We start from the raw sequence: 16,307 nt of genomic DNA on the forward strand, positions 1-16,307 counted from the left end.
CCCGAGTATTTTATGCCCTCTGTAGTGGTAGGGACAGGAGGCAGGGAAATTCTGGGCAGAAGAGGGTATGTCCCTGGCGAGGGCCCCACCCTCAAGCCGAAAAGCCTGACACCGTGGTCCAAAGTGAGAATTTACATCCCTGTTTTCCTGCTCGAATGTTGCCTTTTCCCAGACCACCCATGGCCCACCCCGCCCCCCCACCCTGTGCCCATAAAAACCCCGGGTTTTGTCTGTAGAAGCCCTTTGTATTTCCATATCAGTTTTAGGGCCGGGCGTAATGGCTCACGCCTATAATCCCACCACTTTGGGAGGCCGAGGCGGGCGGATCACCTGAGGTTTTAGCCTGGCCAACATGGTGAAACCCCATCTCTACTAAAAGTACAAAAATTAGCCAGGCATAGTTACATGCACCTGTAATCCCAGCTACTAGGGAGGCTGAGGCAGTAGAGTCGCTTGAATCCAGGAGGTGGAGGTTGCAGTGAGATGAGATTGTGCCACTGTACTCCATCCTGGGCAACAAGAGTGAAACTCTATCAAAAAAACAGAAAAAAATTAGAACCAGCTTGTATATATCTACAAAGAAACATTTAGGATTAAGGTTGGAATTGAACTTGTAGATAAGTTGGGGGAGAATGGACCTCTTTATTTCTACGTCTATTGAAGTCTTTAACTTACTGCAGGATTGTTTTGTAGTTTACAAGGCACAGGTCTGGCACATCTGTCAAATGTATCCCTAAGTGTTTCATTTTTTTTGATACTCTTGTAAATGGTATTGAGTTTCAATTTATGATTGTTCATTGCTAGTATGTAGAAATACCAGATTTTGTATGTTTATACTGTATCCTGCAACCTTATTAAACTCACTAGTTCTAGTAGCTTTCTTATAGGTTCTGCAAGATTTTCTACATGGACAATTCTATCATGTCATTTATAAATAGTTTTACTTCTCTAATGTGTATGACTTTTTGTTGTTTTATTGCATTGACGAAAACCGCCCATATAATGTTGAACAGAAATGAGATGGGACATCTTTGCCTTTCTTATTTTAATTTTAGGAGGACAGCACTAAGTCTTTCACCATTACTGTGATGGCAGCTGTTGGTTTTTCATGGGTGCTTTTTATTAGGTTGAGAAAATTTCCTTTTATTCTTTTTTTTTTTCTTTTTTTGAGACGGAGGCTCGCTCTGTTGCCCAGGCTGGAGTGCAGTGGCGTGATCTCAGCTCACTGCAAGCTCCGCCTCCCAGGTTCACGCCATTCTCCTGCCTCAGCCTCCTGAATAGCTGGGACTACAGGCGCCCACCACCACACCCGGCTAATTTTTGTATTTTTAGTAGAGATGGGGTTTCACCATGTTAGCCAGGATGGTCTTGATCTCCTGACCTTGTGATCCACCCCCCTCGGCCTCCCAAAGTGCTGGGATTACAGGCGTGAGCCACCGCGCCTGGCTTCCTTTTATTCTTAAACTGTTGAAAGTTCTTTTTTTTCAAATCAGGAATCAGTGTTTTGTCAAATCCTTTTCTGCATCTATTGATAAAATTATATGGTTTTCCTTATCTGTTTGTTAGTATCATAAATTATGTTTGATTTTTAAATATTAGTGTTCACCTGGTACAAACTTGTTCTAATATTCTTACCCTGTCTTGTATCTGTGGAATTTCTAGTGATGTTATCACTAGATGTGATAACATCCTTGATGGTGATAATTTGTGAGTGCTGCCTGCTCCTCTTCTCTGTCTCTCATCAGTGTAGCTAGAGGTTTGAAACATTTATTGATTTATTTAAAAAAATATATATATTATTGATTTTTGATTTTCTCTTCTCCATTTTATTGTTTTCTGTTCTTTTATTACTTTTTTCTGACTACTTCGGTATAATTTGCTCTTTTTCTGGTTTCTAAAAAGGTAGAAGATGAGGTCATTGATTTTATTATTATTATTATTATTATTTTTTTTTTTTGAGACGGAGTCTCGCGCTGTCACCCAGGCTGGAGTGCAGTGGCCGGATCTCAGCTCACTGCAAGCTCCGCCTCCCGGGTTCAGGCCATTCTCCTGCCTCCGCCTCCCGAGTAGCTGGGACTACAGGCGTCCGCCACCTCGGCCGGCTAGTTTTTTGTATTTTTTAGTAGAGACGGGGTTTCACCGTGTTAACCAGGATGGTCTCGATCTCCTAACCTCGTGATCCGCCCGTCTCGGCCTCCCAAAGTGCTGGGATTACAGGCTTGAGCCACCGCGCCCGGCCTATTATTATTATTTTTTTGAGGTGGAGTCTCACTCTGTCACACAGGCTGGAGTGCAGTGGTGTGATCTTGGCTCACTGCAACATCCACCTCCCAGGATCAAGTGATTCTCCTGTCTTAGCCTCCCGAGTAGCTGAGATTATAGGTGCCTGCCACCACGCCTGGATAATTTTTCTATTTTTAGTATAGATGGGGTTTTGCCATGTTGGCCAGGCTGGTCTCGAACTCCTGACTTCAGGTGATCCACCCACCTTGGTCTCCCAAAGTGTTGGAATTAACAGGAGTGAGCATGGCCGGGCGCGGTGGCTCAAGCCTGTAATCCCAGCACTTTGGGAGGCCGAGACAGGCGGATCACAAGGTCAGGAGATCGAGACCAGCCTGGCTAAATACGGTGAAACCCCGTCTCTACGAAAAAATACAAAAAACTAGCCGGGTGAGGTGGCGGGCGCCTGTAGTCCCAGCTACTCGGGAGGCTGAGGCAGGAGAATGGCATAGACCCGGGAGGCAGAGCTTGCAGTGAGCTGAGATGCGGCCACTGCACTCCAGCCTGGGCGACAGAGCGAGACTCCGCCTCAAAAAAAAAAAAAAGAAAAAAAAAGAAAATGTAGTTTAAGGGGCATGATTTGAAAAAGTGGTGTGTGTAGGGGGGTACATTTTCTGGAGGATAACTGAGTTTTTTGCAGAGCCAAAGCTGAAAAGCAAGCTAGTTGAATGTAAGAATCTCTGTTAGACTTGTGACTTGTCTTTGGAAATGAATATTTTAGAAGATATTTATTGTGGATTTTTGTAAAGATACTTTAAACTAATATAAACCTTATTTTATCTGTTGGCACATAGATAGTGGCACGTAGATAGTGGGCTTTATCTATACAGGTTTTTTTTTTTTTTTTTTTTTTAGATGGAGTCTCGCTCTGTCACTCAGGCTGGAGTGCAGTGGTGTGTTCTTGGCTCACTGCAAGCTCTGCATCCCGGGTTCACGCCATTCTCCCACCTCAGCCTCCCAAGTAGCTGGGACTACACGCACCCACCACCACACCTGGCTAATTTTGTTTTTGTATTTTTAGTAGACGTGGTTTCACCGTGTTAGCCAGGATGGTCTTGATCTCCTGACCTCATGATCCGCCCACCTTGGCCTCCCAAAGTGCTGGGATTACAGGTGTGAGCCACCGTGCCCGGCCTATCTGTATAGGCCTTAGTCATCTGTTTTCTCTCACATCTCAGCCATCCTGTGGTATTTCTCCTTAACAGCCATGTCTCCAAACACTCCTTTTCACTCCATTTCCTGCTCATGATTTCCGTTGGTCTGACCTCATTTTTCTGTCATGCTTTTCCCTCAGTTAATTCTTCCCTATGTTTAATAATTTCACCTTTTCAGTTTTGAGGGTCATGTTTTTAAAAATAGCAAATATATGTGTGTTCCTCGCTAGTTTTTCCCTCCCTTTTCCACTATTGCAGGCAGTTTTCATTTTTATTTTTTGGAACCAAGGTGAAATACATATTTGGGATTTCATCCCAGGAGCCTGGGCCTGAAAATAGAGAATCCATGATATAAATCACACATACATAGGAAATGTGTTAACATTTTTTTTTTTGAGACGGATTCTCGCTCTGTCGCCCCAAGCTGGACTGCAGTGGCGAGATGTCGGCTCACTGCAAGCTCCGCCTCCTGGGTTGACATCATTCTGCTGCCTCAGCCTCCCGAGTAGCTGGGACTACAGGCGCCTGCAACTACGCCCAGCTAATTTTTTTTATTTTTTAGTAGAGACAGGGTTTCAGTGTGTTAGCCAGGATGGCCTCAATCTCCTGACCTCTTGATCCGCCCGCCTCAGCCTCCCAGAGTGCTGGGATTACAGGTGTCAGCCACTGCGCCCGGCCAACATTTTTAATGTATACTTAATTTTTCTCATTTCTAGAAGTCCAGAAATTAAAGAGACCTGATAAAGGAAAGCCAGGAAAATCGAGATAAATATTTGTGGTACACTTCAGTCCTCAGTAACAGCACACTGACTAAGAAAAGGGAATACGTTTTTGGGAAAACTCTTAATCTGGGTGCAAACCAGGTTTCTTCAAGAAAAATAGCCTGTCAGTTTGACTTATGTGGAATGAGTTTGAATATGTTTCAGAATCAAGTATTGGTGACAAAAATTATTCCAGTAATAATGCTGATGAAATTAATATAAGTGAGAAGTTGCCTTTTGGTAGTAATCAGGAAAACACTCATACTGGAAAGAAATCTGTTGAATATAACCAAAGTGGGAAGTCACCAAGTCATAGTGAGGACCTTATTGAGGATCAGGAAATTCAAGCTTTGAGACCACCTTTGGAAGATAACGAACATGGAAATGTCTTCCTTGAGAAGGTAGCCATCATCACACAAGAGACAGCTCAAACAGGAGAGAAACCCGATGATTATAAGGAGCATGGAGAAAATGTCAGTGCCACGTCAACTCCCAAAGTTCATCCAGAAACTCACATAAGGAAGAATCACTCTGAAGTTAATGAGTGTGAGAAGTCAACCTTCTTCAGACATCAGAAAGTTACTACAGGGGTGAAAACCCATGGAGCTAATGAAAATGAGAATTTCAGTCACACGCCACATCTTACTGTGCCTCATAGAACTCACACGGTAGAGAAAACTTTTGAATGTAGTCACTGCAAGAAATCTTTTTGCCAGGAGTCCCACCTCACTGAGCATCAGAGGACATGCACAAGAGAGACACCATGTGAAAGGAATAAATATGGGAAAACCTTTCAGAAATTACAACCCATCAACTCTCAGATAGTACATCGAGAAGAGAAACCCCATGAATGTGGTAAAACCCTAGTGAAGTCAGCCCTCACTAATCACCAGATAATTCAGTCAGAAAAGAAGCTTTATGTATGTAGTGACTGTAAGAAACCTTTTTCTCATAGCTCAGTCCTAAGAGTCCATCAGAGAATTCACACAGGGGAGAAGCCCTATCAGTGTAATGGGAAATCCTAAGCAAAATGAAACTTCAGTCACCAACAGATAACTCTTACACATGGGAGAAACCATATGACTATAAGGAATGTAGGAAATCCTTCCATGTGAGACCAAACCTCACTAAACATCAGAAAACACATATGGGGAGAAACCTTTCAAATGTACTGAATGAAGGAGAACTTCCTTCCAGAAATCACAATTGGCTGATTATTAGAGAAAACACACAGGAGAGAAACCCTGCAAATGTAATGAATTTGTTGGCCAGGCGTGGTGGCTCACGCCTGTAATCCCACTACTTTGGGAGGTTGAGGTGGGTGAATCACGAGGTCAGGAGATCGAGACCATCCTGGCTAACACGGTGAAACCCTCTCTGTACTAAAAATAGAAAAACTTAGCCAGACATGGTGGTGGGCGCCTGTAGTCCCAGCTACTCAGGAGGCTGAGGCAGGAGAATAGCGTGAACCCAGGAGGTGGAGCTTGCAGTGAGCCAGGATCACACCACTGCACTCGAGCTTAAGCAACAGAGCGAGACTCCATGTCAAAAAAAAACCTTTTTTTTAATGAATATGGAAAATCAGTCCTACTATAAGTCAACCCTAAATGTACATCAGGGAAAGCACACAGAAGAGAAACCCTATAAATGTATTGAGTGTGAGAAATGCTTCTCCTATAAATCACCGCTAATTATACATGAGGAGACACAGGTAAGAAACCCTATGAGTGTAATGAATGTGTGAAACCCTTTTGTGTGAAGTCAAGTCTCAGTAAACATCAGAAAATTCACACCAGGGAGAAGCCGTATGAATGTAGTGAATGTGGAAAATCTCTATGAATTCAGCCTTCATTGTGCATCAGAGAACTCACACTGGGGAGAAACCCTATGGATGCAATAAATGTGAGAAGTCCTTCTACAACAAGGATGCCCTCACTAAACATAAGAGAACTCACACAGGGGAGAGGCTACATAAATGTAATGAATGTAGGAAGTCCTTACAACCCTAGTTATACAACAGAGAACTCATACTGGAGAGAAACCTTACAAATGTAATGAATGTGAAAAATCTTTGTATCTGAAGTCACATATTTTTTTTTTTTAAATTTTTTGAGATGGAGTCTCACTCTGTAACCCAGGCTGGAGTGCAGTGGCGTGATCTTGGCTCGCTGCAACCTCCACCTCCTGAGTTCAAGCGATTGTCATGCCTTAGCCTCCCAACTAGTTGGGATTACAGGTGCCCGCCACCACACCCAGCTAATTTTTGTATTTTTAGTAGAGACAGGGTTTCACCATGTTGGCCAGGCTGGTCTCGAACTCCTGACCTCAAGTGATCAGCCTGCCTCAGCCTCCCAAAGTGCTGGGATTACAGGCATGAGCTACTGTACTTGGCCTGAAGTCACATCTTAATATTCATCAGAGAATTCACACAGGAAGGAGACCTCATGTACGTAATGAATGTGGGAAGGCCTTTTCTGTGAAGTCAAACCTCACTGATCATCAGAGAACACACTGAGAAGAGAAACCCTATGAATGTACCAAATGTTAGAAAACTTTTCGCCATAAATCTACCTTGACGGTACATCAGAGAACTCATATGGGGAGAAGCCTTAAAAATGCAATGAATGTGGAAAATCTTTCTATATGAAGTCAGCCCTCAGTCAGCATCAGAGAATAAATACATGGGAGAAACCCTGTGAATGTAAAGAATGTGGGAACGCCTACCAGAGGTCACACTTCACTAAATATCATCAAACATACACCACGCAAGAAACCCCATGAATGTAAGGAATGTGGAAAAACCTTCCAGAAGTCACACTTCATTGAACATCAGAGGACACACCCAGGGGAGAAACCCCATGAATGTAATAAACGTGGGAAATCCTGCTGCTATAAGTCACCCTTAACCATTCAGCAGAGAACTCACATGGAAGAGAAGCCCTATCAATGTAGCAAATGTGATACGTATTTCTGTATGAAATCACACCTTGTGCATCAGAGACCTCATGCCAGGAAGAACCCTTTTGAGTGTAATGAATGTGGGAAAATGTTTTATGTGAAGTCAAACCTCATCAGTCTTCAGAGAACTCACACAGGGGAGAAGCTATATGAATGCAATACATGCGGGAAATCCTGTGTGAAGTCATCGCCCACACAAGAGTGATACCCTGAATTGTAACAAATGTGGGAAATCCTCATGTGTAAAGTCCATTTGTTTTTCAAACCAAAATTCATGGTAGAAACCTTATGAATGTAAATAATGTAGGGGTCTCCTTCTGTGTAAATTAAATCATTAGTTGGCATCAGAAAACACAAGATATAGGGGCTGGAGGCTTCTCCACAAATGAAATGGATATGGGAACATTTTGTGTTATCTTAGAAAATACTGGCTGGGCAAGGTGGCTCACGCCTGTAATCCCAGCACTTTGGGAGGCTGAGGCAGGTGGATCACCTGAGGTCAGGAGTTCAAGACTAGCCTGGCCAACATGGGAAATCCCATCTCTACTAAAAATACAAAAATTAGCCGGGCATGGTGGTGGTTGTGTGTAATCCTAGCTACTTGGGAGTTTGGGGCAGGAGAATCACTTGAACCCAGGAGGCGGAGGTTGTGGTGAGCCAAGATCATGCCATTGCACTCCAGCCTGGGTGACAAGAACGAAAACTCTGTCTCAAAAAAAAAAAAAAAAAAAAATTACAGAAAACTCAAATGGGAAGAGACCCCTGAGAACAGCTTGTATATTAGTATCTACCAATAAATCAAATATGGTATGTTTCACATAAATCACAGGGAAAGACCAACATAACAGAAATATAAAAGCATTTACAAAGTTCCAGCACATTTACACGTCAGATGATTGATACTGGTGTAAAACTATGTTTGCTGTGCATGAAAGCTTTCAGGAAAAATTCAGATATAAGCAGAGAATTAATACTGAGGGGACATCTATTAATTTAGGAGATAGAGATACTTTTTTTTTTTTTTTTTTTTTTGAGAAGGAGTCTTGCTCTGTCGCCCAGGCTGGAGTGCTGTGGCGCAATCTCGGCTCACTGCAAGCTCCACCTCCCGGGTTCACGCCATTCTCCTGCCTTGGGCTCCTTCGTAGCTGGGAGCTACCATGCCTGGCTAGTTTTTGTATTTTTAGTAGAGACAGTTGCACTATGTTGGCCAGGATGGTCTTGAACTCCTGGCCTCATGATCCACCCACCTCGGCCATCCAAAGTGCTGGGATTACAGGCATGAGCCACCGTGCCTGGCCCCCTTTTTCTTTTTCTGTGTCCTTTTTTATTTTTATTTCTCTTTCTTTCTTTTTTTTTTTTAAATTAATTTATTTTTTTTGAGACAGAGTCTCGCTCTGTCGCCCAGGCTGGAGTGCAGTGGCCGGATCTCAGCTCACTGCAAGCTCCGCCTCCCCGGGTTCACGCCATTCTCCTGCCTCAGCCTCCTGAGTAGCTGGGACTACCGGTGCCCGCCACCTCGCCTGGCTAGTTTTTTGTATTTTTTAGTAGAGACGGGGTTTCACCGGGTTAGCCAGGATGGTCTCGATCTCCTGACCTCATGATCCACCCGTCTTGGCCTCCCAAAGTGCTGGGATTACAGGCTTGAGCCACCGCGCCCAGCCTCTCTTTCTTTATTTTTATGAGACAGGGTCTCTCGCTCTGTTGCCCAAGCTGGAGTGCAGTGGCACGATCATAGCTCACCACAGTATGCAACTCCTGGGCTCAAGAGATCCTCCTGCCTCAGCCTCCCAGAGTAGCTGGGACTACAAGTGTGTACTACCACACCCAGCTACTTTTTTAAAAAAATTTTGTAGAGTCAGGGTCTCACCATCTTGTCCAGGCTGGTTTAAAACTTTTGGGCTCAAGTGATCCTCCTGCCTCAACCTCCCAAAGTGCTAGGATTACAGGCGTGAGCCACTGTGCCTGTCCTTGTCCTTTTTTATTGAGGCATATATTTCTTTCTTTTTTATTTCCTTTTGAGATGGAGTCTTGCTTCTTTGCCCATGCTGGAATACAGTGGTGCGATCTCAGCTTATTGCAACCTCTGCCTCCTGGGTTCTAGTGATTCTACTGCCTCAGTCTCCCAACTAGCTGGGATTACAGGTATGTGCCAGCACGTCTGGCTGATTATTGTATTTTTAGTAGAGATGGGGTTTCACCATGTTGGCCAGGATGGTCTCAAACTTCTGACCCCAAGTGATCTGCCCGCCTCAGGCTCCCAAAGTGCCGAGATTACAGGTGTGAGCCACTGCACCTGTCCTTGAGGCATGATTTATACACAGTAAAATAACGTGGGTTAAGGGCAGGATCTGATGAGTTTTGACTAATGGTTACACTCATGTGACCACTTCCCCATTGATAACACAGAACGTTCCCACTGCCTTTGGTTTTTTTGGTCTTTGTTTTGAAGACGTCTTACTCTGTCACCCAGGCTAGAGGGCAGTGGCACGATCATAGTTCACTGCAGCCTCGACCTCCTGGGCTCAAGTGATCCTCCCACCTCAACCTCCTGAGTAGCTAAGACTATACGTGCGTATCACCACACCTGGCTAATTTTTTTTTTTTTTTTTTTTTTTTTTTTAGACGGAGTCTTACTCTGTCACCCGGGCTGGAGTGCAGTGGTGTGATCTCGGCTCACTGCCAGCTCTGCCTCCAGGGTTCACACCATTCTCCTGCCTCAGCCTCCCAAGTAGCTGGGACTACAGGTGCCCATCACCACGCCTGGCTAATTTTTTTGTGTTTTTAGTAGAGACGGGGTTTCACCATGTTAGCCAGGATGGTCTCAGTGTCCTGACCTTGTGATCTACCCGCCTTGGCCTCCCAAAGTGCTGGGATTACAGGTGTGAGCCACCGCGCCTGGCTGAGATACTTTTTTTTTTTTTCTCTACAAATACTGTAATACTAGAAGTCACATTTCAGGTACCAAATTTAGAAAATGTAATATGTGATACATCTAATGCTAATGACCATTGTTGGAATATAAAAGCTTTTGAAAAACAAGTTGCTGCCGCAGGCTGACAGTATTAGACATTTGAGTACTTGAGGAAAGATGGGTACATTTGTTAGTGAGAAACATACAACATACGTACATGGCCTGTGTCTGATTTACACAGTGGAACTCCACAGAGTGGTCAGCAGGAAATCTCTCTCCATAGCTTAAGAACTGCTGTAACAGATCTACCACACGAAATGCCTCCAGTGTTTCTTTGTATCTTTTTGTTTGTTTGTTTTTGAGTCAGAGTCTTGCTCTGTTGCCCAAGCTGGAGTGCAATGGCACAATCTCGCTTCACTGCCACCTCTGCCTCCCGGTGTCTAGTGATTCTTCCTGCTTCAGCCTTAGGAGTAGCTGGGATTACAGGTGCCTGGCACCGTGCCTGACTAATTTTTGTATTTTTAGTAGAGACAGGGTTTCTCCATGTTGGGCAGGCTGGTCTCAAACTCCTAACCTCAAGTGATCTGCCTGCCTTGGCCTCCCAAAGTGCTGGGATTACAGGCATGAGCCACTGTGCCCGGCCTCTTTGTATCTTAATAGTACAGTATACTTGATACATGACATGTATGACAAATTTGAAGTACACAATATGTTATTGAGAAATGCAGAGTACAGAAAACTATGTGGCTTGCTGTCTTTTGTGTGAGAATTGAGGGGAAGAAATAATATGTATTTACATAGCTATTTTGTATATATATTTCTCTATTACATATGTTTATTTTTTTTTTAATTTTAAATTTTTTGTAGAGATGGGGCTCGCTATGTTGCCCAGGCTGATCTTGAACTCCTGGGCTCAAGCGGTCTTCCTGCCTCAGTCTCCCAAAGTGCTGAGATTACAGGCATGAGCTACTGTGCCTGGCCAATATATTTTATGTAATACATATATTTTGCAAATAAGTATAAACTACAAACTACAAACCTGAAGAGTAAGTTACAAACTAAAAAATGAATACGTATGGAGATAGGTGTGAACAGGGTGGCGGGGCTGAAGATAGAGACGAGGCTTCTTCAAGTATACCTTTTTGTGAAGTTTTGACTTTTGGATAAATATAAGTAATTTACATACTCAAAAGCACATTTTGAAATTGAAAGCGAAGAAGAAATCAACTGAAGTTTATAGCAAATGGGTAACTTCACTAAGCAGAAGAGCTCATTCTTTCAATAGACCTTTAAATGCAGTATTATGAGCACTTCCTTAGGGGGATTTTTTTCTGTTTTGAGACAAAAAGAACTTAAAAAAGTGACAGGTGTCACTCATTAATTTCCACGTTAGTAATATTGGTGTTATTTCCAACCTATTTTGTGGGAATAGATTCAAATAGTTCTAGGATAAAGCAACAATAAACTGTGAAAGTTACTGGGGGGGGACCAAAATGTCCACTTTAAGAGATGACTATAACAACTCGAAGTAGTTATGTAAAACTCCCCATAATGATGAATACATATTGAAAATATCACTCATGATTTTTAAAAAACATTTATTTCCTAGGTCTGTTCATGGGAGGGCCCAGAACCAATGGTTCCCCTGTAGTGATGAGCAAATTCAGCCCTCAACATGGCCATTCAAGGAACCAGGACTCCTTAGAGCAACAGCTGGTCTAGGTCTGGGTCCTGAAGTGCCCAAGGTAAGCCTGGAATGTCCTGGGTCAGAAACCAGGGAAGCACTCAAAGATTCACAGTAATGTGAAAACGCAAACAGAAGCTATAACTAGAAGGGGCTCCCCTGGTCAAACGTGAAGCGCTTTGGTGAACAAAAACAATGACAGTAACTGACAATAACATTCTGAATAAAGAAAATTCTGGGCCGGGCGCGGTGGCTCACGCCTCTAATCCCAGCACTTTGGGAGGCCGAGGCAGGCGGATCACAAGGTCAGGAGATCGAGACCACGGTGAAACCCCGTCTCTACTAAAAATACAAAAAATTAGCCGGGTGCGGTTGTGGGCGCCTGTAGTCCCAGCTACTCGGGAGGCTGAGGCAGGAGAATGGCGTGAACCCGGGAGGCGGAGCTTGCAGTGAGCCGAGATCGCGCCACTGCACTCCAGCCTGGGCTGGGCGACAGAGCGAGACTCCGTCTCAAAAAAAAAAAAAAAAAAAAAAAAAAAGAAAATTCTGGCCGGGCGCGGTGGCTCACGCCTGTAATCCCAGCACTTTGGGAGGCTGAGGCGGGCGGATCACGAGGTCAGGAGATCGAGACCATCCTGGCTAACATGGTGAAACCCCATCTTTCCTAAAAATACAAAAAAAATTAGCTGGGCGTGGTGGTGGGCCAGTCCCACCTACTCGGGAGGCTGAGGCAGGAGAATGGTGTGAACCTGGGAGGCGGAGCTTTCAGTGAGCCAAGATCACGCCACCGCACTCCAGCCTGGGTGACAGAGCGAGACTCCATCTCAAAAAAAAAAAAAAAAAAAAAAAAGGCCAGGCGGGGTGGCTCACGCCTGTAATCCCAGTGCTTTGGGAGGCTGAGGCGGGTGGATCACCTGATGTCAGGAGTTTGAGACCAGCCTGACTAACATGGAGAAACCTCGTCTCTACTAAAAATACAAAATTAGCCGGGCACAGTGGCGCATTCCTGTAATTCCAGCTACTCAGGAGGCTGAGGCAGGAGGATCGCTTGAACCTGGGAGACAGAGGTTACGGTGAGCCGAGATTGTGCCATCACACTCCAGCCTGGGCAACAAGAGCAAAACTCCACCTCAAAAAAAATAAATAAATAAATTTGAAGTCCGTAGTGATGCAAAAAAGAGACTAAAGGCATTTCCATGATTGGTGGTGGATCTCACACAAACTCCTTACTTTTTAATTAGAGGGAAGGAATTAGATTTTCACCCTGCCCTTTTAGTAGGATCAATCGTTTATCTCGTCATGGAAAGCTACTTGTTATAGAATAATGTCAGCTAATAAATGCAGATGGAATGACAGATTTTGAAAAGCCACTAATTTGCAACCCTTAGTGCATTTAGGCACTGATCAATGGATGCTACAATCATTAGATGTGAGGGAAACAGGATGCTTGTGTAGTGCCAGAGTATCACCTGCAGATACGTCACTGAATGTGGAAAGAAAGTTGCCTTTACAATCAACGATTGTCCCACTTTGACCAGTTGAGCAAAAGATTATTAATGTTAGTGACAATATGTGCCTCTTGATGAAATACAATACAAAGTAGTTGCATTTTCTGGTAGTACTTTGGCTAGAATATTTCACCTGAATTGAAATATTGAAACACTGAAGTGTTTCAACCTAACTTTTAGTTTTCAGGAAATACAGGAGATAGAGGAACAACTCTATCTTTTTGAAGATAGAGTTTGAGAATACAAATCAGAATATGGGACATTTAGAAGACACCTGACTAGGTCTCTTCAAAGAGCTGAAATCTTTTTTTTTTTTTTTTTTCTTGAGATAGAGTCTGGCTCTGTCGTCCAGGTTGGAGTGCAGTGGCGCGATCTCAGCTCACTGCAAGCTCCACCTCCCGGGTTCATGCCATTCTCCTGCCTCCGCCTCCTGAGTAGCTGTAACTACAGGCACCCACCACCGCACCCGGCTAATTTTTTGTATTTTAGTAGAGATGGGGTTTCACCGTGTTAGCCAGGATGGTCTCAATCTCCTGACCTCGTGATCCGCCTGCCTCGGCCTCCCAAAGTGTTGGGATTACAGGTGTGAGCCACCACGCCCGGCCGCTGACATCATTTTTAAAAAGAGAGAAAAGGTGGAGGCACTGTGTTTCAAGGGCAAACGTGCTGAATATGGAAAGATGAACTGGCTTGATGTCTGCAGCCTTGAAGTGGTCCAGGAAAAAGATACATGCATAGATAAAGCGAAAATGGCAAAATTGAAGCAAGTGTCGATCTGGCAGGCACATGGCTGTTTTTCTTAAAAGAGTTGTGTTTGACAAATTTTATAATAAAAAGTTTTGGAGAAGAACTGCAGCACTTAGCAATTCTGTTACTGTTCCTTGGCATATATAAATAGCTCTACTCGTGGTTATTGATCTGCTTGTCAATAAAGAAGCCAAAGAGTACCTTTTAAAGTGTTCAACTGTTTTGGGTTTTAGTCACTTCAATAAAAACAGAACGTAACCAAAGGCTGGTCATGGTGGCTTATGCCTGTAATCCCAGCACTTTGGGAAATTGAGACAGAAGGATTATTTGAGCCCAAGAGTTCAAGAACAGCCTGGGCAACACGGCGAGACCACCCTGTCTCTATAAAAAGTTGAAAAATTAGCCAGACATGGTGGTGTCCACCTGTGGTCCCAGGTACTTGGGAGGCTGAGGCAGGAGGATCTTTGAGCCTGGGAGTTTGGGTTTGCAGTGAGCTGTGGTCATGCCACTGCACTCCAGTCTGGGCAACAGAGCAAGACCCTATCACAAAAAAAGAAATAATGCAAAGGCAGGGTATACCATTAACAACTCAAGCTTGTGTTAAGAACTAGGTGCAAACAGTAGTGCTCATTACACTGATAGTGAAAATAGTATTGTATAAAGAAAACGCACTTCTCTTTCTACTGACACATTTCTAACTGGTGCCTCCAGAGGTACATGGCATAACCCAAGCGGTAGGAGCCCAGGAACCATTTGCCAACAGGGTGGCAGCTGTCGTGCTCTCATTCGTTCTCCCTCCTCTACCTGGATTTCCTTGCAGCAGGGGGCAGACTGCTCTCTGCTGCTTTGTTACGTGAAAGCCTTGATGGGGCCTGTTTTCGCCTCCGCAACAGGGATTGTTTGGGTTGGGCATACGACCAAGCCTTGACCTCTAGGATGTGTAGGGAAGTGTTCTGTATGATTTTTGGGAAAGGATTTATCATTGATAAAGAGACATGAGCTGAATCACATCGCCCTTCTGAATACATCCATTGGTTGCGTCTTGTGGCCCAGGGCTGTAGTTGGAGGCTGATGAGCAGAGATAGAAGAGCTTGGCCACTGATGGTATGAAACACTGATTTAACCCACACTGAGGTGGCTCTGGATTAGGCATTTGAGGTAATTAATTTTTCTGATTGTGTAAGCCTGTTGGAGTTGAGATTTTTCTGTGACTTGGAGCTACAAGGCATCCTGACTTTGAAGAAGGACAGTTTTTGTTTGTAGAGATGGGGTCTCTATGTTGCCCAGGCTGGTCTTGATTTCCTGGGCTTAAGTGATCCTCTCGTCTTGGCCTCCTAAATTGCTGTGATGACAGGATACATTTTTAAAAAGAAGTTGTATAATTCAGAAGTCTTAGTTAGCCACAGTGATTTGGGGGCAAGAATGATTTTGAGAAAATGATTCAGCAGCTGCTTTCTGCTCTGTAAATTTCTTTTTTTTTTTTTTTTTTGAGACGGAGTCTCACGCTGTTGCCCAGGCTGGAGTGCAGTGGCGCGATCTCGGCTCACTGCAAGCTCCGCCTCCCGGGTTCCCGCCATTCTCCTGCCTCAGCCTCCTGAGTAGCTGGGACTACAGGCGCCCGCCACCGCGCCCGGCTAATTTTTTGTATTTTTAATAGAGACGGGGTTTCACTGTGGTCTCGATCTCCTGACCTTGTGATCCGCCCGCCTCGGCCTCCCAAAGTGCTGGGATTACAGGCTTGAGCCACCGCGCCCAGCCTGCTCTGTAAATTTCTGTGTAATAAGGAAATACAGGTACCCTTGAACAACACAGGTCTGGACTGAGCAGGTCCACTTGTAAGTAGTTTTTTTTTTTTTTTTTCCCCAGTAGGTGGCCCTCCTTATCTGCAGGTTCCACATCTGCAACCCTATACAGCTCAAAACTATAGTATTCACAGAATGCAAACCTGAGGATACACAGGGCCAACTTTGTATACAGGTTCCAAAGAGTCAACTTCGAAACTTTTGTGTGCACAGAGTTTGGTATCCACAGGGGGTGCTGGAAACAATCCCCCCATGGATACTAAGGGATGACTGTAATGTCATTTCTTATTGGTAAGAATCCAGAGCAGAGGGCTGGGCGCGGTGGCTCCCACCTGTAATCTCAGCACTTTGGGAGGCCGAGACGGGCGGCTCACGAGGTCAGGAGATCGAGACCATCCTGACTAACACGGTGAAACCCCGTCTCTACTAAAAAATACAAAAAACTAGCCGGGCGAGGTGGCGGGCGCCTGTAGTCCCAGGTACTCAGGAGGCTGAGGCAGGA

The sequence above is a fragment of the Macaca nemestrina genome, chromosome 4, assembly GCF_043159975.1.
Source record: "Macaca nemestrina isolate mMacNem1 chromosome 4, mMacNem.hap1, whole genome shotgun sequence".
In the NCBI taxonomy this organism is placed as follows: domain Eukaryota; kingdom Metazoa; phylum Chordata; class Mammalia; order Primates; family Cercopithecidae; genus Macaca; species Macaca nemestrina.